At 35.8% G+C, this 24,633-nt stretch overlaps 1 protein-coding gene across 1 annotated transcript in view; it reads right to left on the minus strand.

Annotated features, from left to right (window-relative positions):
• EYS (eyes shut homolog) overlaps window positions 1-24,633 on the minus strand; it is a 162,374-nt gene that overhangs the window by 70,873 nt on the left and 66,868 nt on the right.

The raw sequence follows: 24,633 nt of genomic DNA on the forward strand, positions 1-24,633 counted from the left end.
CTTGTTTATTCATTCATCAGTTGGTAAACATTTGGGTTGTTTCCACTTTTTAACATTTTTTTATTGAGATATAATTGACATATTAACATTATATTAGTTTACCTTTTTTATTTGGTAAAATTCCCCTGTGAAGCCATCATTACATTAGTTTTAAGTGTACAACATAATGACTCAATATATGTATATATTACAAGATGATCACCACCATAAGTCTACTTAACATTCATCATCACACATAGTCACAATTTTTTTCTTGTGATGAGAACTTTTAAGATCTACTCTCTTAGCAACTAACTTTTATGAATAAATGAATTCATGCACAAGTATTTGGGTGGATATATATTTTCAGATCTCTTATACAAATTTCTTCCTGAGGTGTATGGTAAATACATGTGTAACTTTTTAAGAACCTGCCAAACTGTTTTACAAAGTGGCTGTGCCTCATCTTACATTCACATTAGCAGTGTATAAGATATCCTGTTTCTCTCCATTCTTGCCAACATTTGATATTATCTATCTTCTTTATTATAGCCATTCTAGGGGTGTGAAATCATATCACCTTGTGGTTTCAATTTGCATTTCTATAAGTTTAACAATTTTGAGTATCTTCTCATATGCTAAATGGCAATTTCTATATCTTCTCTAAGGCCATTTCTACTCATATAGACTGCAAAATATGGTATTATTTATTTTCTTAATATTGAGCAGTAAGTGGTTTTTGTATATTCTGAATATGATTTTGCCATGAAATACGTGACTGCAAATACTTTGTCCTTTACTTGCCTTGCTTTTTCTTTTCATGTTCTTACTTAGTGACTTTTTGATAGGAAAGTTTTGATTTAAGCCCAAATTACACATATTTTTTAGTTTCATTAAATACAACTTGTAATGTTTTCTTTCATATATCATGCTTTTGGGGTCACATAAGAACTCTTTGCCTAGCCAATGGTCATAAAAACTTTCTCTTATGTCATATCAGAAGTTTATGATTTTAGTTCTTAACTTTAGATCTCTGATCCATTTGAGTTTTTTATTTTTTGTTTTAATATGGTGTGAGACAATGGTATGAGTTATTTCATATATATTTTTATTTTTAATTAATTAATGTTGAAATATAATTGCCCCAGTAATTTTTTTAGAGATTGCCCTTTGTCCATTTAATTGTCTTTTTCACTACTGTGGAAAATCAATTGGCCATAAACATAACAGTTTATTTCAGATTCTCAGTTCTGTCCCATGGCATATATACTCATCCATATTCAATAACACACTGTCTAGATAAATGGAGCTTGATAGAAAGTTTTGAAATTAGGCAGTCATCCAATTTTTTCTTTTTTGTTGTTATTGTAGTTGCTTTTGTTTTTGCAGTTTCACATAAACTTTTGTATGAGTTTGTCACTTTGTACACAAAAGCCTGGTGGAAAATTGATTAACTATTTTAATGAATCAATAGATAAATTTGGGAAGAATTGTTATATTAAAAATATGAAGTTCCAATCAATGAATATGCAATATCTCTGCATTTGTTTAGGTTTTCTTTCATCTCTCTCAGCAAAGTTGTGGAGTTTTCAGTTAAAGTCTTGTATTTAATTAATGAAATCTATACCAAAGCATTTATTCTTTTGATAGTATTGTAGAGGAAATGTCTTCTTATTTTGGGTGAGTATGTGCTATGGTGAGAACTGTGAATTGTGTATGAATCACAGTTCTGATGAATCACAGACCTGTATCCCTGAAACATAAAATACATTATATGTTAATAAATAATAAATTTAAAAATAAATAAAAATGATTTTGTAAATTCTGTTGCTAGTATATAGAAAGAGAATTAACTTTAGTATGTTATCTTGTATCCTGCAAACTTTATAAACTCATTGATTAGTCTGGTAGTCCTTTTTTGGATTCCTTAGGATTGTCTACATATGAGATATTGTCATGTGTTAATAAAGACAGTTTTACTTCTTTCTTTTCAACCTGTATGTCCTTTTATCTCCCCATCAAACTGTCTGGAACATCCTATACAATGTTAACTACAAATAGTGAGAGTGGATATCACTTTTGTATTCATTCTAAAAGCAAAATCTGTCAGCCTGACATTATCATATGATGTTATCTGGACAATTGTCATAAATATATTTTTTAACAGGTTGAGAGAGCTTTGTTCTCTAATTTGTTTGGGTTTTTATAATAAATATGCATTGCATTTTTCAAATGGTTTTTCTGCATCTATTGAGAGTATTGTATGGTTTGTTCTTTTTTTAGTAATATAGTATTAAATTAGGTCATCTCTTAGATGTTAAACCAATCTTGCATTCCTGAGAAAAAACACATTTTGTCAGAGTACAAAAATAGTTTTATGTTACTGGATTGGGTGTACTCTTATTTTGTTGAGGATTTTCAATTTATATTCATAAGTGATATTTGTTTTTAGTTTTCTTGTCTTGTGCTGTCTTTGCCTGGTTTTGGTATGAGAGTAGTACCAGCCTCATAAAAGGAGTTGAAAAGTATTATTTTTTCTTCTTTTTCCCCTTTTCTTTGTGAAAAGTTTGTAAGGACTTGTACTAATCTCTTCCATATTTGCTAAGTCTATATAGGTTTTCTATTTCTTCTTGAGACAATTTTAGTAATTTGTGTTTTTATAGAATTTGTCTATTTAGTTTAAGTAGTCTAATTTATTTGTATAATGGTGTTCACAGTATTTCTTTATAATCCATTTATTTTGAATGGCCACTAATAATGTCCCCACTTTAAACATTGGTTTTATTGATTTGTGCCTCCCCCTATTTTTTTCTCGGTTACTCTAACTGAGGATATATTCATTTTGTTTCACTCAAGTATCAATGTTTGGTTTCATTGACTTTTCTCACAAGTTTTAGTGATTTTTGCACTAATCTTACCATTTCCTTTCTTTTGTGTGTTTGTGGTCCAATTTATCTTCTTTTTCTAGTTATTTAAGGTAGAAGCTGATAATATTGATTTGAGGCCTTTTGTTTTGTTTTGTTTTATTTTGCTTATTTACCTGACAGAGAGAGAGAGAGAGAGAGAGAGAGAATTAGCAGGGGGAGAGGCAGAGGGAGAGGGAGAAGCAGGCTCCCCACTGAGCAGGGAGCCCAATGTGGGGCTCGATCTCAGGACCCCGAGATCATGACCTGAGCTGAAGGCAGACGCTTAGACAACTGAGACACCCAGACACCTCAAGACCTTTTTCTTTTTTAATGTAGGAATTTAGAACTATGACTTTTCCTATAATCATTGTTTTAGCTACATTTAATACATTTTGATATGGTGTGTGTATATATGTGTAATTTCTTCAGTAGGTTATTTAAAAAATTTGTTTAATTTCCAAATATTTGGAGATTACCCCAAAGTTTCTGCTGTTGATTTCTAATTTAATTCTCTTAAGATTGGTAAGCATATATTGCCTGTATTTTATTTTATTTTTTCTCCATTTAGTTCTTTTAATGAGTACAAATCAGAGTATTAATTTTTTAAAAATACATATTTTCAGTGTTGTGCAACCATCACCACTATATAATTCCAAAATATTTCAATCATCTCAAAAAGAAACCCCAAGACTACTGGTAATTTTCAGCTGCCCTTTCCCCAGTGTCTTTGAATCCACTAATCTCATTTTTGTCTCTGTGGATTTGCCTGTTCTGACCTGAATTTTAATTCTCTTACATTTATTGAAACTTACTTTATGGCTATGTTCATTTGTTTATATATTGGCTACCAACACCAGAGTTGAGCAAGTGCATGTTCGGTACTTGATGCAATGTTAGAGTGAGTGCCTCCTTAAAGTCTGTGCCCTGGACAAGTCACTTGCCTCCCTCTTGTCCCCACACTGATAAGATCATGTGAGTAGAGTTAATAAAGTAATGGATGCTATTAAGGTCTAGGAGTTGCACTGCAGCTTTTATAAGACCTGGATCACTAGGTGTTTCACTGCAGAGTTGAGAGAATTTTGTGAGATTGTATTCAATCTGTTGTCATAAGGCACATTATAGTGGCAATAAAAAAGTAACTACAGTAGTGGCCTGACAATTCTTGCCATGCCTCTTAATTCCTAGATTTCAAAAACAAAATTTACTCTTTTATTCTTGTTGGCCTGAACAGAGCTTTGGGTAATTCACACATGTTGGGCTGAATGGGGAAATATCTGACTTCCTGTTAAAAATGGCATAGTTGGCCTCCAGAAATTATCTACAGAAAAATTTAAAAAGTATTTGTTTTCCGAGTTCATAAACCTTGTCAACCAATTCACTACATATCCCAAAGCTAACAAGCATATAACACATTCATTAGAAAAAAAATATTTTTTTTTTAAAAGATTTTATTTATTTATTTGAGACAGAGAGAATGAGAGACAGAGAGCATGAGAGGGAGGAGGGTCAAAGGGAGAAGCAGACTCCCTACTGAGCAGGGAGCCCGATGCGGGACTCGATCCCGGGACTCCAGGATCATGACCTGAGCCGAAGGCAGTCGCTTAACCAACTGAGCCACCCAGGTGCCCCGAAAAAAAAATCTTTATATCAAACCCATTCATTATTATGTGAACAGGAACATTAAGAAACATTTAGTTATGAAAAATTAAATTTCTTAGCAACAGTAGATAAGACAAAAAAAACCCACTTAGATAATATGCTGTAAATTCATTTGATGTTTGGATTGTGAGTTAAATTCTAAAATATAACAGCATAAAGGTAGTATAAAATGTTGACTGACCACACTATTGACATTATTATATTAAAATAAAGCAACTTCTAATTTCAGGAAATCAGTATATGAATAATTATTTTGATCATGTAAAGAAATGAATGTGTATTTCTTAGTGCTATTATATATCAACATCATATTATCCTATTTAATAATTAAATATAGGGAATAATATTTAATTACATTTAAGACCTAAATGTTAGCATCATGTAGGAAATTTTATGCATGATACTGCCTTATATATATGTAATGCTTGGCATTTCTATAGCATATGCATTCATATTTTTTTATAAATTCCTTTAGACAAATCTGGGATTTATAAAGAGCCATAATTATCCAGTGTATATTTTAATTTTCTTCTAAGTTAAACTAATTTTTCTAGAGGTTAAGCAACTTGCCATATGTCACATAATTGGTTAATTAATGACAAATTAGTAATAAAATTTTGTGCATTCCACCTAATCCATTATAACTCTATGCTCTTTCATGATACTAGATTAGTTCTGTAAAAAAAAAAAAAAGGTAGAAGACTGAAATATCAATTTATTTTTAGCATTAATCCAATATTACAACTCTAGGGTACAACATTATGTTGTCCAGCATTATATGTGGAATATAAAAAAGACACAAAAATAATTGTTTACTTGGTTTCCTCTATAAACGAGATTATATAATCTAAATATGAATCCTTTGTCATGTATGCAGTTTGCAAATCTGTTGCTTATCTTTTCATGCTTTTAATGGGGAATTTCTTTTTTTTTTAAATTAAATTAAATTTAATTATGTTATGTTAGTCACCATCCAGTACATCATTAGTTTTTCATGTAGTGTTCCATGATTCATTGTTTGCGTATAACCCCAGTGCTCCATGCAATACGTGCCCTCCTTAATACCCATCACCAGGCTAACCCATCCCCAAACCCTCTCCCCTCTAAAACCCTCAGTTTGTTTCTCAGAGTCCATAGTCTCTCATGGTTCATCTCCCCCTCTGGTTCCCCCCCCCATTTTTCCCTTCTCTCCTAATGTCTAGACAAAAAAAAATTGATGACTTCCAGTTTATGTATTTATGTATTTATATATTTATTATTTTTTCATGGATTGTGCTTTTGGCATCATGTCTAAGAGCTCTCCTTCAGTCACTATGTTCCAAATGTTTTCTTCTATAAAACAGTTGTTAAAACAACTAGAGTTATTTTTGTTAATAATGTCATAGTATATGACATAGCATATGAAAAGTAGTAAGTTAAGAATATAAAAAGATATATTGCATGGGTAATTAAAAAATATAAAGAATAATAAATTATGTGTGATTGTGTTGTTGTTGTTGTTGTTGTTGTTCTTTTAATGGATATATGGTTTCTTCTAAGACATTAAAATTGCAGACCAAACTGTGATTTCCTAAACACTAATTGAATTGTACTTACGAAGCTTCACATGTTCTATTATTCAAAAGGGAATGACAAGATTCAAGCAAAGGTACTCTTTCTTGTGATCTGATATATTGCCCTTGATGGAAGTTTTGTGCAAAGTAGATCATGAGAAAGGGAGATGATTTCTCAGAAAAGAATGGATGTTGGAAACGTCATTCATCATAGAAGATTAGCACTGCTGAAAAAAGTGAAGATTCACAAGGATGAAAAAAGGCTCTTCTCTTGGCCTCAGGAACTTGAGGCCTGGACTCTAATAAAGGAGGTATATTTGGGCACTTTTGTTGTGCAGAGATGTAAGTGGTCCTCTAAGACTAGGTCCTGGCCTCAGGGCCAACTGGGTGTTTGCATGAGCTAGTCTAAATGTTGTCCATGAGGTGAATTCTGAGGTCAACTCATCTAGTGTCTAAGTATACATTTCCTGACTTAATTCCTTTTTATTATCCTCTCAGTAATGCCATGTGGATTTAGCATTGCTATGGATAACTGAAAAGAAATTCATGCACATACTTGGTGCAAAGTAGCATGGGATACTGGCAAAGAATCACAGTGGCTAGAAATGATCCACCAAATAGTTAAGAAGAAGTTAGCAACTGAGTAGCTGATAGCTCACTAATGACAATCAGATTGGTTTTTGGAACACTGGCAGAGACAGCATAGCTTATCATTCTTCCACAGGCTATCTGAACTTCTTATCTACCCATATATATTCTAGCCAATGTGATTTTTTTAGAAATTCTGGGTATCTAGCCCGAGCCAAAGCCTTTAAGTACTAGTATACTTCCTTCCATCTCTCACCTTCTTGCACTGGCCACCTGGAGGTCACATGTACTAGTTGGCATATCTAAAATATTCCATCAGACTGGATTCCTGAGTTGCTACTTGGAAGAGGTCTACCCTGCAGAGGCATCAGATGTTCAATAGCCCCCATGTGCATTAAAAAAAAAAAAATTGGTTTAAGGTGTATTAGTTAATTCAACATAACCCAGACTAGTATAACCACTACAAAATATTTTACGAAATTGGGTTCTGCTATAACAAGCACTTAAAATTTATGGCATAAGCTTAATGAATGGTGATCAGTGAGGAAATGTGAAAGGCTGAAAAGATATTAATCCATATTTTAAAGTATCACCTGATGTAACTTGAGAGAAATTTGAATGCATGCTTATTCAACAGCTATAGCAGAAGAGGTTGAAAAAAAAAATCAGTAGAATGTTTCACTTGCTATTTACTGGTTTGGGCAAGAAAAATACATAAAGTAGATGTACTAGGGACTATTTGCAAACACAAATACAAGACCAGATGTATTGGAAATATTAGGGACCAATATTAGGAATGAAAATTAGGTATGGCTATTTATAGGTATGGATTAGTGTGGCCTAGAATATATGGGTTCTGTTTCTATTTCTTCATTTTATTAATGTGTTTGTGTTAGTCACCATGTGAAAATAAACCACTTTATATCAAAATATGGGGCATTAAAAAAAAACTGTTCAATGTAAAAACAATTACTGGTAGGCAACACACCTTTCCATTTTAGACTTATTAAAATGCTATGTTCACTGCAAGCTGAAGATGAATTTGAATAGAATGCTACATTTTGTTTTGCTATGTTTTATATGAGCAGCTACATAAAGTACAAATAAATCATGAAAAAACTTTAAGGAAGTATACTATATCTAAAAAAACAGCCTATTTAGTAGGAACATTTCAGCAATCTGAATTTAAAAATAAAAACTTAAATACCTTAAAAAATGTTATCATAGAGAAAGAAAATAATTTAAAGTTAACATCAATAATTCAAATTCTTCAGTCTTTTTTTTTTTTTTTTTTTTTGAGAGAGAGAGCCCGCATGCATGAGTGCACAAGAGCGCTGGGGAGGGATGGGGGCAGAAGGAGAGAATCTCAAGCACACTTGGTGCTGGGGATTGGGGGTTGAGCCCAATGTGGGGATTGAACTCATGACCCTGAGATCATGACTTGAACTGAAACCAAAGTCAGATGCTTAACTGACTGAGCCACCCACGTGCCCCTAGATTCTTCAAAGTCTTTCTATCCTTTCCGTTTACGTACTCAAATATACAACCAATTACTGTAAGCATTAAGAAAATTGGTGTACAGAAAATTAGTGTACAGAAAACAATAGTCCATTTGTTTGGAACCCAAATTAGAATTTTTCAGGCAGGGAGAACAACTTTATCTGTATATTATTAACTTAAAAATGGCAATGAATCTGTAATGAGTTTAAACTGTTTGGTCACAACTAATCAAGAAGTGCTAAGGAAAGAGAATTACCATAATGGAGTATTTTTCTGAGGGAAAAGCAGGGGAATGGAGACATTGGGTCATATTTGGATCACTAGATCGCTTGTCCCAAATTTTTACAACATTTGAAAATATCTCATGATTATGTGTGGTATTGTTGGATTTCTTAAAACCAACTATGGTGTACAAAAGTTAAGCAATTTTCAGAGGAGCAAGATGGCAGAGGAGTAGGAGACCTAAATTTTGTCTGGTCCCAGGAATTCAGCTAGATAGGGATCAAAACCATTCTGAACACTTACGAACTCAACAGGAGATTGAAGAAAAGAATAGCAGCAACTCTCTGAACAGAAAAGTGACCACTTTCTGGAAGGTAGGACGTGCAGAGAAGTGAATCGGAGGCGATATTCGGGAAGATAGATGGCGGGGGAGGGGGCCTCCATCAGCCACTACTGGCAAATGATAGAGCACAAAATTAGAACTTTTAGAAGTCGGCTATGCTGAGGGACCTCCCTCCAGTGGCTAAGCAGGGGGTGGAACCCTTGCTGGGACAGTGTGGCCTCAGGACCCTCGGGGTCACAGAAAGACCGGGGCTGTGTGAGAGCTGCAGAGCTCCCAGGTATCAGAGCAGGGAAGCTGGCTGCAGAGAGGGAGCCAAGGCATGGGCTCTCAGCTTGGGGTTGCCATAAAATGTGATCCGTGGAACAGTCGGGCCACTGTTCCTCCAGCAGGGACCCAACAAGTGACAGATCCGGGGAGACTCCCCTTGCTCCCCCGGGAGGAGCGGTGCAGGAGCTCCCCACAGGAATCTGCTGGGTTTGGAGACTCCAAACGGGGTCATGTGCCAGAGATAGAAACGCTAGGTCACAGGCCGGGTGAGCACAGAGTGTGGTCAGAGACTGGGGAGATGGGGGTGATTGACTGCTTTTCTCTGGGTTCTCACTGAGGAGTGGGGCCCCGAGTTCTCTGCTCCTCCAGGGCAGAGACTGGGAGGCCGCCATTTTCACTCTCCTCCTCCAAAGCTATACGGAAAGCTTGCAGGGAACAAAAGCTACGAGAGCAAACCTGAGCAGATTACTTAGCCTGACGCCGGCAAGGGCAGTGCAATTCCACCTTCAGGCAAAAACATCTGAGAACCATGGCAACATCCCCTTCCCCAGAAGATCAGCAAGAACAGCCAGCCAAGACCAAGTTTACTGATCAATGAGAATGGCAGAACTCCAGTGCTAGGGGAATACAACACATAGAATTCATGGCTTTTTTCCCATGATTCTTTAGTTTCCCAAAATTAATTTTTTAAATTTTTTAAATTTTCTTTTTTTCTTTTTCTTTCTTTTGTTTTTTTTTGAATTTTTCTTTTTCCCTTTTTCAACCAACATCTTATCAATTCCTATTTTAAAAAATCTTTTTTATTTTTCATTTTTAGAGTCATATTCTATCCCTTCATAGTAATTAACCTTATTTTTGGTATATATATATAAGTTGTTCTCTCTTTAAAATTTTGTGATACAGTTTCTTCTAACAGACCAAAATATACCCTAAATCTCTAGTGTATGGCTTTGTTTTAGTCTCCTGCCTGATCACATTCTCTCCCTCCTTTTTTCTTAATTCCTCTTCTTTCTTTTTTCAACCAACTTCTTACCAATTCTTTTTATAAAATCTTTTATAATTTTCATCTTTACAGTCATATTCCATCCCTTCATTGTATTTACCCTTATTTTTGTACATATATAAGTTTTTCTTTCTTTAAAACTTTGGGAGTCACTCTCTTCTAATAGTCTAAAATATGCCCAAAATCTAGTGTGTGCACTGATCCATGCACCAGCCTAATCATAATTGATCATATTCTGTTTTTTTTTTTTTAATCTTTTTCTCTTTTCTTTCTTTCCCTTTCATTTCCCCTTCTTTCAGGTCTCTTCTGATTTGTTTAGTGTCTATTTTTCTGGGGTCATTGTTACCCTGTAGCATTTTGTTCTCTCATTCATCTATTCTCCTCTGGACAAAATGACAAGATGGAAAAAAGTCACCTCAAAAAAAGAAAAAGAGGCAGTACTGACAGCCAAGGACATAATCAATATCGACATTAGTACGATGTCTGATCTAGAGTTCAGAATGACAATTTTAAAGATACTAGCTGGACTTGAAAAAAGCATGGAAGATATTAAAGAAACCCTTTTCTGGAGAAATAAAAGAACTAAAATCTAACCACGTTGAAATCAAAAAGGCTATTAATGAGGTGCAATCAAAAATGGAGGCCCTAACTGCTAGGAAAAATGAGGCAGAAGAGAGAATTAGTGATATAGAAGACCAAATGATGGAAAATAAAGAAGCTGAGAAAAAGAGAGATAACTACTGGATCACGAGGGCAGAATTCGAGAGATAAGTGATACCATAAGACAAAACAATATTAGAATAATTGAGATCCCAGAAGAAGAAGAAAGAGAGGGAGGGGCAGAAGGTATATTGGAGCAAAGTATAGCAGAGAACTTCCCTAATTTGGGGAAGGAAACAGGTATCAAAATCCAGGAGGCACAGAGAACACCCTTAAAATCAATAAAAATAGGTGAACAACCTGATATCTAATAGTGAAACTTAAGAGTCTCAGAGACAAAGAGAAAATCCTGAAAGCAGCTCAGGAGAAGACATCTGTAACCTACAATGGTAGAAACATTAGGTTGGCAACAGACCTATCCACAGAGACCTGGCAGGCCAGAAAGGACTGGTATGTTATATTCAGAGCACTAAATGAGAAAAGTATGCAGCCAAGAATACTATATCCAGCTAGGCTGTCATTGAAAATAGAAGGAGAGATAAAAATCTTCCAGGACAAACAAAAAGTAAAGGAATTTGCAAACATGCAACCAGCCCTACAAGAAATATTGAAAGGGGTCCTCTGAGCAAAGAGAGAGCCTAAAAGTAACATAGATCAGAAAGGCACACAGACAATATACAGTAACAGTCACCTTACAGGCAATACAATGGCACTAAATTCATATCTTTCAGTAGTTATCCTGAATGTAAATGGGCTAAATGCCCCAATAAAAAGACACAAACTATCAGATTGGATAAAAAAACCAAGACCCATCGATATGCTTTGCAATCATTTTAGACCCAAAGACACCCCCAGATTGAAAGTGAGGGGGTGGAAAACCGTTTACCATGCTAATGGACACCAAAAGAAAGCTGGAGTGGCAATCCTTATATCAGACAAATTAGATTTTAACACAAAGACTCTAATAAGAGATAAGGAAGGACACTATATCATACTTAAAGGGTCTATTCAACAAGAAGATCTAACAATTGTAAATATCTATGCCCCTAACATGGGAGCAGCCAATTACATAAGGCAATTAATAACAAAAGCAAAGAAACACATTGGCAGCAATACAATAACAGTGGGGGACTTTAACACCCCCCTCACTGAAATGGACAGATCATCTAAGCAAAAGATCAACAAGGAAATAAAGACTAAATGACATACTGGAACAAATGGACTTCACAGACATATTCAGAACATTCCATCCCAAAGCAACGGAATACACATTCTTCTCTAGTGCCCATGGAACATTCTCCAGAAAAGATCACATCCTAGGTCACAAATTAGGTCTCAACCAGTACCAAAAGATTGGGATCATTCCCTGCATATTTTCAGACCACAATGCTTTGAAACTAGAACTCAATCACAAGAGGAAAGTTGGAAAGAACTCAAACACATGGAGGCAAAAGAGCATCCTACTGAAGAATGAATGGGTCAACCAGGAAATTAAAGAAGAATTAAAAACATTCATGGAAACAAATGAAAATGACAACACAACTGTTCAAAATCTTTGGGATGCAGCAAAGGCGGTCCTAAGAGGAAAGTATATAGTAATACAAGCCTTTCTCAAGAAACAAGAAAGGTCTCAAATACACAACCTAACCCTACACCTCAAGGAGCTGGAGAAAGAACAGCAAATAAAGCCTAAAGCCAGCAGGAGAAGAGAAATAATAAAGAGCAGAGCAGAAATCAATGAACTAGAAACCAAAAGAACAGTAGAACAGATCAACAAAACTAGGAGCTGGTTCTTTGAAAGAATTAACAAGATTGATAAACCCCTGGCCAGACTTATCAAAGAGAAAAGAGAAAGGACCCAAATAAATAAAATCATGAATGAAAGAGGAGAGATCACAACCAACACCAAAGAAATACAGTTATAAGAACATATTATGAGCAACTATATGCCAGCAAATTAGATAATCTGGAAGAAATGGATGCATTCCTAGGGATGTATAAACTACCAAAACTGAACCAGGAAGAAATAAAAAACCTGAACAGACCTATAACCACTAAGGAAATCGAAGCAGTCATCAGAAATCTCCCAACAAACAAAAGCCCAGGGCCAGATGGCTTCCCGGGGGAATTCTACCAAACATTTAAAGAAGAATTAATATCTATTCTTTTGAAACTGTTCCAAAATAGAAATTGAAGGAAAACTTCCAAACTCGTTTTATGAGGCCAGCATTACCTTGATCCCCAAAACAGACAAAAGCCCCATCAAAAAGGAGAATTACAGACCAATATCCTTGATGAACATGGATGCAAAAATTCTCACCAAAATACTAGCCAATAAGATCCAACAGTACATTAAAATGATTGTTCACCACAACCAAGTGGGATTCATCCCTGGGCTGCAAGGTGGGTTCAACATCTGCAAATCAATCCATGTGATACGATGCATTAATAAAAGAAAGAACAAGAACTATATGATCCTCTCAATAGATGCAGAAAAAGCATTTGACAAAGTAAAGCATTCTTTCTTGATCAAAACTCTTCAGAGTATAGGGATAGAGGGTATATACCTCAAGCTCATAAAAGCCATCAATGAAAAACCCACAGCGAATATCATTCTCAATGGGGAAAAACTGAGAGCTTTCCCCCTAAGGTCAGGAACGCGGCAGGGATGTCCACTATCACCACTGCTATTCAACATAGTATTGGAAGTCCTAGCCACAGCAGTCAGACAACATAAAAGGCATCCAGATCGGCAAAGAAGAAGTCAAACTCTCACTCTTTGCAGATGATATGATATTTTATGTGGAAAACCCAAAAGACTCCACCCCAAAACTGCTAGAACTCATACAGGAATTCAGTCAAGTGGCAGGATATAAAATCAAGGCACAGAAATCAGTGGCATTCTTATACACCAACAACAAGACAGAAGAAAGAGAAATTAAGGAGTCGATCCCATTTACAATTGCACCCAAAACCATAAGATACCTAGGAATAAATCTAACCAAAGAGGCAAAGGATCTTACTCAGAAAACTATAAAATACTCATGAAAGAAACTGAGGAAGACACAAGGAAATGAAAAAACATTCCATGCTCATGGATTGGAAGAACAAATATTGTGAAGATGTCAATGCTACCTAGAGAATCTACACATTCAAAGCAATCCCTATCAAAATACCATCAACTCTTTTCAAAGAAATGGACCAAATAATCCTAAAATTTGTATGGAACCAGAAAATACCCCGAATAACCAGAGGAATGTTGAAAAAGCAAAGCAAAGCTGGTGGCATCACAATTCCTGACTTTAAGCTCTATTAAAAGCTGTCATCATCAAGACAGTATGGTACTGGCACAAAAACAGACACAGATCAGTGGAACAGAATAGAAAGCCCAGAAATGGACCCTCAACGCTATGGTCAACTCATCTTTGACAAAGCAGGAAAGAATGTCCAATGGAAAAAAGACAGTCTTTTCAACAAATGGTGTTGGGAAAATTGGACAGGCACATGCAGAAGAATGAATCTGACCATTTCCTTACACCACACACAAAAATAGACTCAAAATGGTGAAACACCTAAAAGTGAGACAGGAATCCATCAAAATCCTTGAGGAGAACACAGGCAGCAACCTCTTCGACCTTAGCCACAGCAACTTCTTCCTAGAAATATCGCCAAAGGCAAGGGAAACAAGGGCAAAAATGAACTATTGGGACTTCATCAAGATAAAAAGCTTTTGCACAGCAAAGGAAACAGTCAACAAAACCAAAAGACAACCAACAGAATGGGAGAAGATATTTGCAAATGACATATCAAATAAAGGGCTAGTATCCAAAATCTATAAAAAACTTATTAAACTCAATGCCCAAAGAACATACGATCCAATCAAGAAATGGGCAGAAGACATGAACAGACATTTTTCCAAAGAAGACATCCAAATGGCCAACAGACACATGAAAAAGTGCTCAACATCGCTTGGCATCAGGGAAATCCAAATCAAAACCTCAATGAGATGCCACCTCACACCAGTCAGAATGGCTAAAATTAACAAGTCAGGAAACGACCGATGTTGGCGGGGATGCAGATAAAGGGGAACCCTCCTACACTGTTGGTGGGAATGCAAGCTGGTGCAGCCACTGGAAAACAGTATGGAGGTTCCTCAAAAAGTTGTAAATAGAGCTACCCTATGACCCAGCAATTGCAATACTGGGTATTTACCCCAAAGATACAAATGTAGGGATCAGAAGGGGGATGTGCACCCTGATGTTTATAGCAGCAATGTCCACAATAGCTGAACTATGGAAAGAGCCAAGATGTCTATCCACAGATGAATGGGTAAAGAAGATGTGGTCTATTGGGCGCCTGGGTGGCTCAGTCGTTAAGCGTCTGCCTTCGGCTCAGGTCATGATCCCAGGGCCCTGGGATGGAGTCCCACATAGGGCTCCCTGCTCGGCAGGAAGCCTGCTTCTCGCTCTCCCACTCCCCCTGCTTGTGTTCCTGCTCTCGCTATCTCTCTCTATGTCAAATAAATAAATAAAATCTTAAAAAAAAAAAAAGAAGATGTGGTATATATATACAATGGAATGTTATGCAGCCATCAAAATGAATGAAATCTTGCCATTTACAAAGACATGGATGGAACTGGAGGGTATTATGCTGAGTGAAATAAGTCCATCAGAGAAAGACATGTTTCATATGATCTCACTGATATCAGGAATTCTTTTTTTTTTAATATTATATATTTATTTACAGAGAGAGACACAGTGAGAGCAGGAACACAAGCAGGGGGAGTAGGAGAGGGAGAAGCAGGCCCCCCGCCGAGCAGGGAGCCCGATGTGGGGCTCGATCTCAGGACCCTGGGATCATAACCTGAGTCAAAGGCAGACGCTTAACGACTGAGCCACCCAGGCGCCCCTGATATCAGGAATTCTTAATCTCAGGAAACAAACTGAGGGTTGCTGGAGTGGTGGGGGTGGGAGGGATGGGGTGGTTGGGTGATAGACATTGGGGAGGGTAAGTGCTATGGTGAGTGCTGTGAATTGTGTGAGACTGTTGAAATTCAGACCTGTACCTCTGAAACAAATAATACATTATATGTTTAAAAAAAAAAAAAAAGAAGATAGCGGGAAAGGAAAAATGAAGGTGGGGCGGGAATCAGAGGGAGAGATGAACCATGAGAGACTATGGACTCTGTGAAACAAACTAAGGGTTTTAGAGGGGAGGGGGGCCAGTCATTTGTTAGCCTGGTATGGGTATTAAAGAGGGCACATACTGAGTGGAGCACTGGGTGTTATACGCAAACAATCATGGAACACTATATCAAAAACTAATGATGTAATGTATGCTGATTAACGTAGCATAATAAAATAAAATAAAACAAATAAATAAATAAAATATAAATGAAAAAAACAGTTAAGCAATTTCCTTTACTTGGAGTTTGAACAACACTGAGCCATATAATTAAAAATGTACCATTTTACTTACTTACTTACTTACTAGTGATTTTGTTCACTTTTTCCATTGAATCTTACATTCCCTCTGATTTTTTGTTTGTTTGTTTGTCTTGCTGGTATATATTCTAAATAATCCTTTCATGTTATTTTGGTAGGTCACAATCTTTCTGATTTTTAGCACATATAGGGTGTTTGTTTGGTCTTCATACTTGAGCACAAGTTCAGCTGTGTATAAAATTAAATGATGAACATAATTTGGGTTTAGAGCTCAGTAGATAAGAAAGATGTAACTTTTTAAAAATTCTGTCATTTTGGGGCGCCTGGGTGGCTCAGTCGTTAAGCGTCTGCCTTCAGCTCAGGTCATGATCCCAGGGTCCTGGGATCGAGCCCCGCATTGGGATCCTTGCTCTGCAGGAGGCCTGCTTCTCCCTCTCCCACTCCTCTTGCTTGTGTTCCCTCTCTCGCTGTGTCTCTCTCTGTCAAATAAATGAATAAAATCATTAAAAAAATAATTTCTGCCATTTTATGCACTTCATAAAGAAATTTGATGCTAATATGATTATTTTTGTAAATTTCCTGGTGTTTTATTATGTTTTGAGGTTGGATATTGGTGGAGTCCTCACATTTCTTAGGAATTTTAACATTTTCACTAACATGTTTTAGAGTGTCTTTTTCCTACTTAATACTTTCTTGACCATTTCAATCTACTCAAGTGTTTCTTCAGATTGTTTCTTTTTAAAATTTTTTTAAGGATTTTATTTATTTATTTGACAGAGAAAGACACAGCGAGAGGGAACACAAGCAGGGGGAGTGGGAGCGGGAGAAGCAGGCTTCCCACTGAGCTGGAATCCCCAATGCGGGCCTTGATCCCAGGACCCTGGGATCATGACCTGACCTGAATGCAGATGCTTAATGACTGAGCCACCCAGCTGCCCCTTTTTTTAAAAAAAATTATTATTTGTTTTACTATTTTTATATTTTATTAATTTCTCCCCTCCTTGCTCTCATTGCTTCCTTCTGGAATTTCTATTATATAAAGGCTGATATTTCTGCAGTTATCTTCTATAACGCACATCTCCTCATTTTTTCCATGATTTATTGTCTGCTTTGTCTTCTGGGAAATGTCCTCTACCATATTTCAACACACATACTAATCATTATTCATGCTATTTTTTAGGCCTATGATTCTTAAATTAGTGATCATGGATTTCTGAGAAATCCGAAATTTTTAATAATTGTCACAGTATCCTTGTGGATGCTCCTAAAAGTATTTTTTTTTCCTTTTTTAGTTCAGCATCCATTCAAATATAAGCTTCATTCAGGTAGGTAATTTTGTCTGTTAACTGACTTGATAAGCAAATAGAATAGTCCTTATCTTTGTTCAGTTTAGAATAGTGCTTATAAATGTAGATTCTTGTATAGGATTTCACTTTTCTGATCTAAAGGAGAGTTATGATGGACAGCTTGGTGGATATATTGACACCTGATTTTCCCAGGATGAGATCACCTCATATCTTCTGGACAGCCTTCTGGACAGCCTTAAATTCCACAAAACTCTGATTAGCATTACCATTGACTGTGCTTACTTTAGGTCTTTCCTTTGTCAGAATGCTCCGTTCTGAGAGCTATTCCTCAGTTGGTTCCTTTTTAACATCTTTCTTTCTCTCCTCTAAGTCTTCCTTGCATAGAATTAGCCTATGCCTGTATTTTCTCTGATTTTCTTTATAGCTTTATTGTCCACACTAAGATCTTTTCTGAAATAGTTATCCCAACTGTTCCTACTGGTGTTTTTAAATTAATTTTCCTAAAGACTGCCTAGTGACCCATTCTTACAAGTTTGACTCTGAGCTTGGAATCTCTCCAAGATTTAAAAATAGGCAGAGCTGTTCTTTCCACTGCCAAAGTATGTTATAGTGAAATGTTTCAAGCCGTGTTTTTTTCTGTCTTGGCTTTTTAATCTATCTGATACAATCATCTCTCAATTTTCCCAGAATTCCTGAAAAAAAAAAAAGTCTGATAATAGTCTCCATTTTCTTCCCCAGCAATGCATGGTTGTTCATTTTAAGGGAATGTTTAATGGAAAGGGATATATATACTAGACTCCCAAATTAATCAGACTTTTCTTACCGAAATATGTTCTCCCCCACAGGTATGAAGTAAGTAAAACAATACTCCGATTCAGTAATTTACATTAATGCTTTGTTGATAGGGGTGTTACTTGTATTAAGTAATATATTAACATATAAAACAGATTTTCACCTCATGAAGTCATGAGTTTACATAGAAATTTAATAGATGTAAAAGACAAGTAAATGAATGTATAATATGTTTAATGGTGACAAATATTGTAAAGAAAAAGGTGGCAGTGTGTTTGAAACTAGGAGTTCTGGAGGGTATGTTCATTTTGTATAGAGTGGTCAAGGAAAGCCTCGATGAGGGGAATAACAGACCTGTAGAGAGAGAGACATAAGTCTTATGGCTCCTGAAATAGAGTAATTTTAACACAACTCCCCTCACCTTGATATATTTTTCATTTTTTAAAATTTTATTTTATTATGTTATGTAAATTATCATACATTACATCTATAGTTTTTGATGTATTGTTCCATGATTCATTGTTTGCGTATAACACCCAGGGCTCCATTCAATATGTGCCCTCTTTAATACCCATCACCAGGCTAACCCATCCCCCCACTTCCCTCCTCTCTAGAGTACATACCACCTTCTAAAATAATATATATCATAAGTATTTGTTATATTCATGATTTATTGCCTTCATTCAAATATAAGCTCCACTCACATAGGTAATTTTGTCTGTTTTTTTAACTGACATTTCATAAGCAAATACAATGCTGTTGTCCCATAACAAACTTTCCATAAGTATTTGTTGAATGAACGCATGAATGAATAAATGAACAAGGAACACTTCAACAGACACAACAGCAAGTGTAAAAACTTTGAGTTGAGGCAATGCTTATGGTGTTCAAAAGCAGAGAGAAAGCTAGAAGACTGAGTCAACAAGAGGACGCAAAAGGAGGTAAGTTCAGAGAAGGAATGTCAGAAGGGGGGTGGAATGAACTATTTCAGAAACCTAGGCTTTTGTGCTTTTTATTTTAAATTGTATGGAAACATGATGGAGCATTTTGGGCTGAGGTTTGGCAGAATCTCACATTTTTAAAAGATTACTTTAAAAGTAGATTATTTATGGCCAAGAAGGAAAACAGAGAGACTGGTTTTTAGACTACTGTATTATTCCAGACATGGAATTATGGAAATTAGATTAAGATGGTAATGAAGAAGACAGTGAGAAAGATCACACTCTAAATATATGTTGGAAATAAATACTGCTAGATTTGCTGATGGATTTAAAAGAGAAAGAAAAGATAAGGATAACTCAATGTTTTTTTGATGTGAGCAACCAGAAAGTGAAGTAGGTTTGTTGGTGGTTGGTTGGTTGATTGCTTTTTTTTTTTTTTTTTTTTCCCTGAGATGACAAAACAGGATTTGGGAGAAGAAAGTGGAATTCAGTTTTAAACATGCTGATTTTGAGATATCTATTACACATATGAGTGAAGATGTCTTATAGACAGTTAATCATAGTGATCTGCAGTTTAGGACTGAAGCCTGAACTGAAGATTTAAGTTGAGATTCTCTAGCATATAAATAGTATTTAAATCCAAAGGACTGGATGTTATTTCTGAGGAAATAAATGTGGATAGAGAAGAGAGCCTTGAAATTTAATTCTTGGTGCATGTCAATATACAGTAGGAATTGTAGAGATAAAGAAGTATCTGAAAAGGGATAGAGAAGGAATAACCAAGGAGTGAGGAAGCAGGAGAAACAAGAGTGTGGTACACAAGAAGTTGAGTGAAGAAATATGTCAAAAATACGACGTATGTCAAATGCTGCTAATAGCTAAAATAAGATGAAGAATTAAACTGAATTAGCAATTAGGTTTAGCAATGGTGTTTTAAACAGCCATTGGTAGTGATGTTTCTGTGGAGTAGTGAGGATAAACACTTGCATGGGTTCAAGAGAGAATGAGAAGGATGTATATAACCCCTGCCTATTCAAAGTGTAGTAATCTCTGACCTGGTAGCATCAGAATTTCACCTGAAATCTCTTTATAAATGCAGAATACCAGACTTCACTGAAGGAATACCTGATTTTACCAAAATTTCCAAATGATTAATATCTAAAGTAAAATTTATGAAGCACTATTCTAAATATCTCTTTTAAGTTTTATTTTATGGAGAACAGTGATATGAAGTAGCAACTAAGGAGGTCTTTGGAGTCTGTCAAAGCATGTTTGTGAAAAGATGGGTTGAACTGTTTAGGGAAGGAAGATTGATAATTGAGACAAGAAAGAGGATGGTTTCTGGACTAACGTATTTGAGTAGGGTAGAGAGACACATGGGATCCTATTCACAGGTAGAGGGATTAGCTACAGGTGGAAGACACCAATGTACAAAGAGAGACTGAGTTAGACAGGCAAAGAATTAAGTTGATAGGGGTGTGCAGGCAGAGCCTGAAAGTCTTTTTCTGATTGCTTCTAATTTTTATTGAAGCGAAAGGAAGACCCTGATGGTGTATAATCAAAGGGGTGGAGGTTTGAGGAGAAAAGATAGGCATGACAGGTTGTCAAGAATATTGAGAGAATGCAATATTAAACAAAAATTTCAGGCATCGATAATTATCATTTTATATCAAAAAATAAATAAAAGTAACACACAACCATACACACATAACCCAAATACTTTAAACTAAAATACTTAAGCAGAAATTCTATTAAATCAGCTAAGTAACTTTAATGGAAATTATAATGGGGCTTCTATAAAACAAACTGGCTCTGCTATCCTAACAACATGCATGTATTCATAAAAAAATCACAATGAATGGAAGATCATCTTCTTTTTTTTAAGATTTTATTTATTTATTTGAGAGAGAGAGAATGAGAGACAGAGAGCACGAGAGGGAAGAGGGTCAGAGGGAGAAGCAGACCCCCGCTGAGCAGGGAGCCTGATGTGGGACTCGATCCCGGGACTCCAGGATCATGACCTGAGCCGAAGGCAGTCGCTTAACCAACTGAGCCACCCAGGCGCCCGGAAGATCATCTTATTTTATTATGATTTCAATAAGTTCTTTTGGTCAATCCTCTAATGAAATGTCAAAAATTTCCAAAGCAATTCTGAGTAAAATAATGCAGTGCAGTTAGTTGGACATTTTATTCATGCAAATTCATTTTGGTCTACTTTCATGTAAGAATGAAGCTATTGTACATGAAGGATAGGCCACACAAAGGCATCACCCAATGGAAGAGCAATTTGCCTTTCATTCCTATGGGAAGAGAAAGAAATGGTTGCTAGGAGCACTTTTCAAGGACTAGAAAAGTAAAATAAGCAGCAAACACAAGAAAATGAGAGAAAAATAGCTAACTCGTTGACTCATGTTTGATTATAGTTTTAAGACTTTGTCAAGATGAATAATTGATTCAAAGTAAGAATATTTAATGCAGGGTGCCTGGGTGGCTCAGTTGGTTAAGTGACTGCCTTCAGCTCAGGTCATGATCCTGGAGTCCGGGGATCAAGTCCTGCATCGTGCTCCCTGCTCAGCGAGGACCCTGCTTCTCCCTCTGACCCTCCCCCCTCTCATGTACTCGCTCTCATTCTCGCTCTCTCAAATAAACAAATAAATCTTTAAAAAAAAAAAGAATATTTAATGCAGATGCTTAACATTCATGTATGCTAAAAGTAACTGTACAAAGGTTTATGTTTAGGTATTTCAGATAAATAAAAAAAGACTTAAATTATCTTAAGCACATTTCAACAAACACCAGTTAAGTACTCTTATTCTCATGTTATTCAGTTTCAATTGTGCATGGTGTGAGATTTTAACAGTTAAAAATATCAACTTTGTTAAGTTCCTAATGTGTGGCTCTCACTACTCTGCTCTTCCACTCAAATGAGCGGGCTTGAGCCCATACCCTATTACAAAGAGATGAATACCTAGTATTTTCCTTTACAGCAAAGACCTGTGTTTTTTTTTTTTCCTGAAGAGCCAGATGGTAATTATTTTAGATCTTGTGGGCCTTAGGGTCTCTTGAACTCTGCTATTGTATCATGAAAGCAGCTGTAGACTATATGTAAAGGCATGAAAATAACTATTTTACTTTTAGTTTTTAAAGCACTTTATTAGTATTAACCTAAGCAGTTTTGTGAGATAGACACTGTCATTACCTATTGTTATAGAACAAATATTTGCGTCTCCCCCAAATTCATATGTTGAAACCCTACCTCTGATGTGATTGTTTTAGGAGGTGGGGCCTTTGGGAAGTAATTAAAATTTGGGATTAGATGAGGTCATAAGGCTAGAACCCTCATGAATGGGATTAAGGTCCTTATAAAAGTCATGAGGAAGCTGCTTTTCCTCTCTGCTCTCAGTCATGCGAGGATGCAATGAGAAGTTGGCAGTATGCATCCTGGAAGACGGCCTTCACTGGAATCTGACCACGGTAACACCCTGATCTTGGACTTCCAGCCTCCAGAACTGTAAGAAATGAATTTCTGTTGTTTGTAGCCACCAAGTCTATGGTATTTTTGTGATAGTGGCCCAAGTTGACTAAAATGTCCATTGTGGGTGAGATAATTAGGCACATGAGAGATACAGTTCAAGGCATACATTGTCCTTATATTATTAATAGGAAACTTTGAGGAATGTCTGAAAGAAGCACAAAATACAAGACTGCATTTAGAGAAGTACCCAAAGACATATGAATCATGCATAGAACAACAACAATAACAACAAAAAACACAAAGGCACACATAAGCAAATAGGTGTGGCTCTTAAAATAAATCCATTCGCACCCTCAAACTCTAAGCAACAGAAAGCTGAAATCAAGAAGGTTCCTAGAACATTGAGCTAGAGTATGGGACGGGTGTGGTGAAATCCAAATTAGACTCTAGGTATGTATTGAAAAAAGGATCATAGATTACATATCCCAGTGTGCAATTTTAGGTTGGGATACATGACACTAAGTACTATTCACCTTCCAAAGTTTTCACTTAATAAATGAAAGTTTTTGTAATAGAGAAACTGCATTTCCAATTAGAAACTTTTTTTGAGCAACAGCAACAATTGATATTAACAAAAGAAATGAAAAGATGATCTGCTATCAGTACTAAAAGTATCTGTCTTAAGGTTACAATTACTATATCTCCAATTAGATAGGCGAGTAAAGCCTCTATAAATCTAATTTCATTTTCATGTTTAATCAAAGCCTTAAAGATTTGAACAGGGATCTGTCTAATCTCTGGCTGAAAGTACTTCATATCCAATATCAGACAAACATGTTTCTTCATGAAATTGAAAAAACAATTCATAAGACACACATGAAAAGTGTCAGTATTTCAAAAGAAGAGTTGCAAAATAGGGAACCCACCCTTCTCTGGAGCAGAGATACTGCTAGAAGGCAAATTGGGTAGAGATGTACAATTCATGGATTAATAAAATATGAGATGTGTTTTTAAAAAAATAATGTCAATCTTTTGATAATTATCAAGGAGATTAAAATATAATAAAATAGGGGCACCTGAGTGGCTCAGATGTTAAGCATCTGCCTTCCGCTCTGGTCATGATCCCAGGATCCTGGGATTGAGCCCCGCATTGGGCTCTCTGCTCGGCGGGAAGCCTGCTTCTCCCTCTCCCATTCCCCCTGCTTGTGTTCCCCCTCTCACTGTGTCTCTCTCTGTCAAATAAATAAATAAAATCTTAAAAAAAAATAAAAAATAAAATAAAATATAATAAAATAGTTAAGAATTCTATGCTAGTAAAAACTGAAAAGTGAAAAACATATACCAAAATTAACATAAATAAGTATGTAATAGTTAATATATCAATAATATAAAATATAACTTGTAAAGAAAATAATCAGAGAACTATCCTCCAAAAGGACACTGAGCCTAGATTTTCTGAATCTTCAAAATCTGTGAAAGTTATAAAATTTCATGCATTATGTTGTAGAACTGCCTTATTCAACAGAAATAAAATGTCACATGCATTTTGAGATTTTCTAGAACTACCTTAAAAAAATAAAGGAAGCAAGTAAAATTAATTTTAAGTATACATTTAATTGACCCTAATAGATCTCAAATAAAATTATTTTAACATCAATATAAAACATTATTACTGTTGTGTTTTACTTTTTTCATACCGAATTTTTTGGTGGGAAAGTGGTATTTTTCACTTCCAGCACTTCGCAATTTGAAAGCCAAATTCCAAGTGCTTGAAGCCATGTGGCTAGTGGCTCTGTACTGAATAGTACATTTCTAGAGTAAAGGAAAAAATAAGTCTTCCAATCTTGTCTCACAAAGCTTTTCTAAGCTTGATAGCAAATACTTTACTAACCATAACAAGAGTGGAAGAATCTTAAATGAAACGTGAGCAATTAAATTTCAGTGATATGGAAAAGTAGTAATAACCACATCAAGTTAGGTCCACTCTCAGATTG

The sequence above is a fragment of the Mirounga leonina genome, unplaced genomic scaffold, assembly GCF_011800145.1.
Source record: "Mirounga leonina isolate KUSES-001 unplaced genomic scaffold, KU_Mleo_1.0 Mir_53, whole genome shotgun sequence".
Taxonomy (NCBI): domain Eukaryota; kingdom Metazoa; phylum Chordata; class Mammalia; order Carnivora; family Phocidae; genus Mirounga; species Mirounga leonina.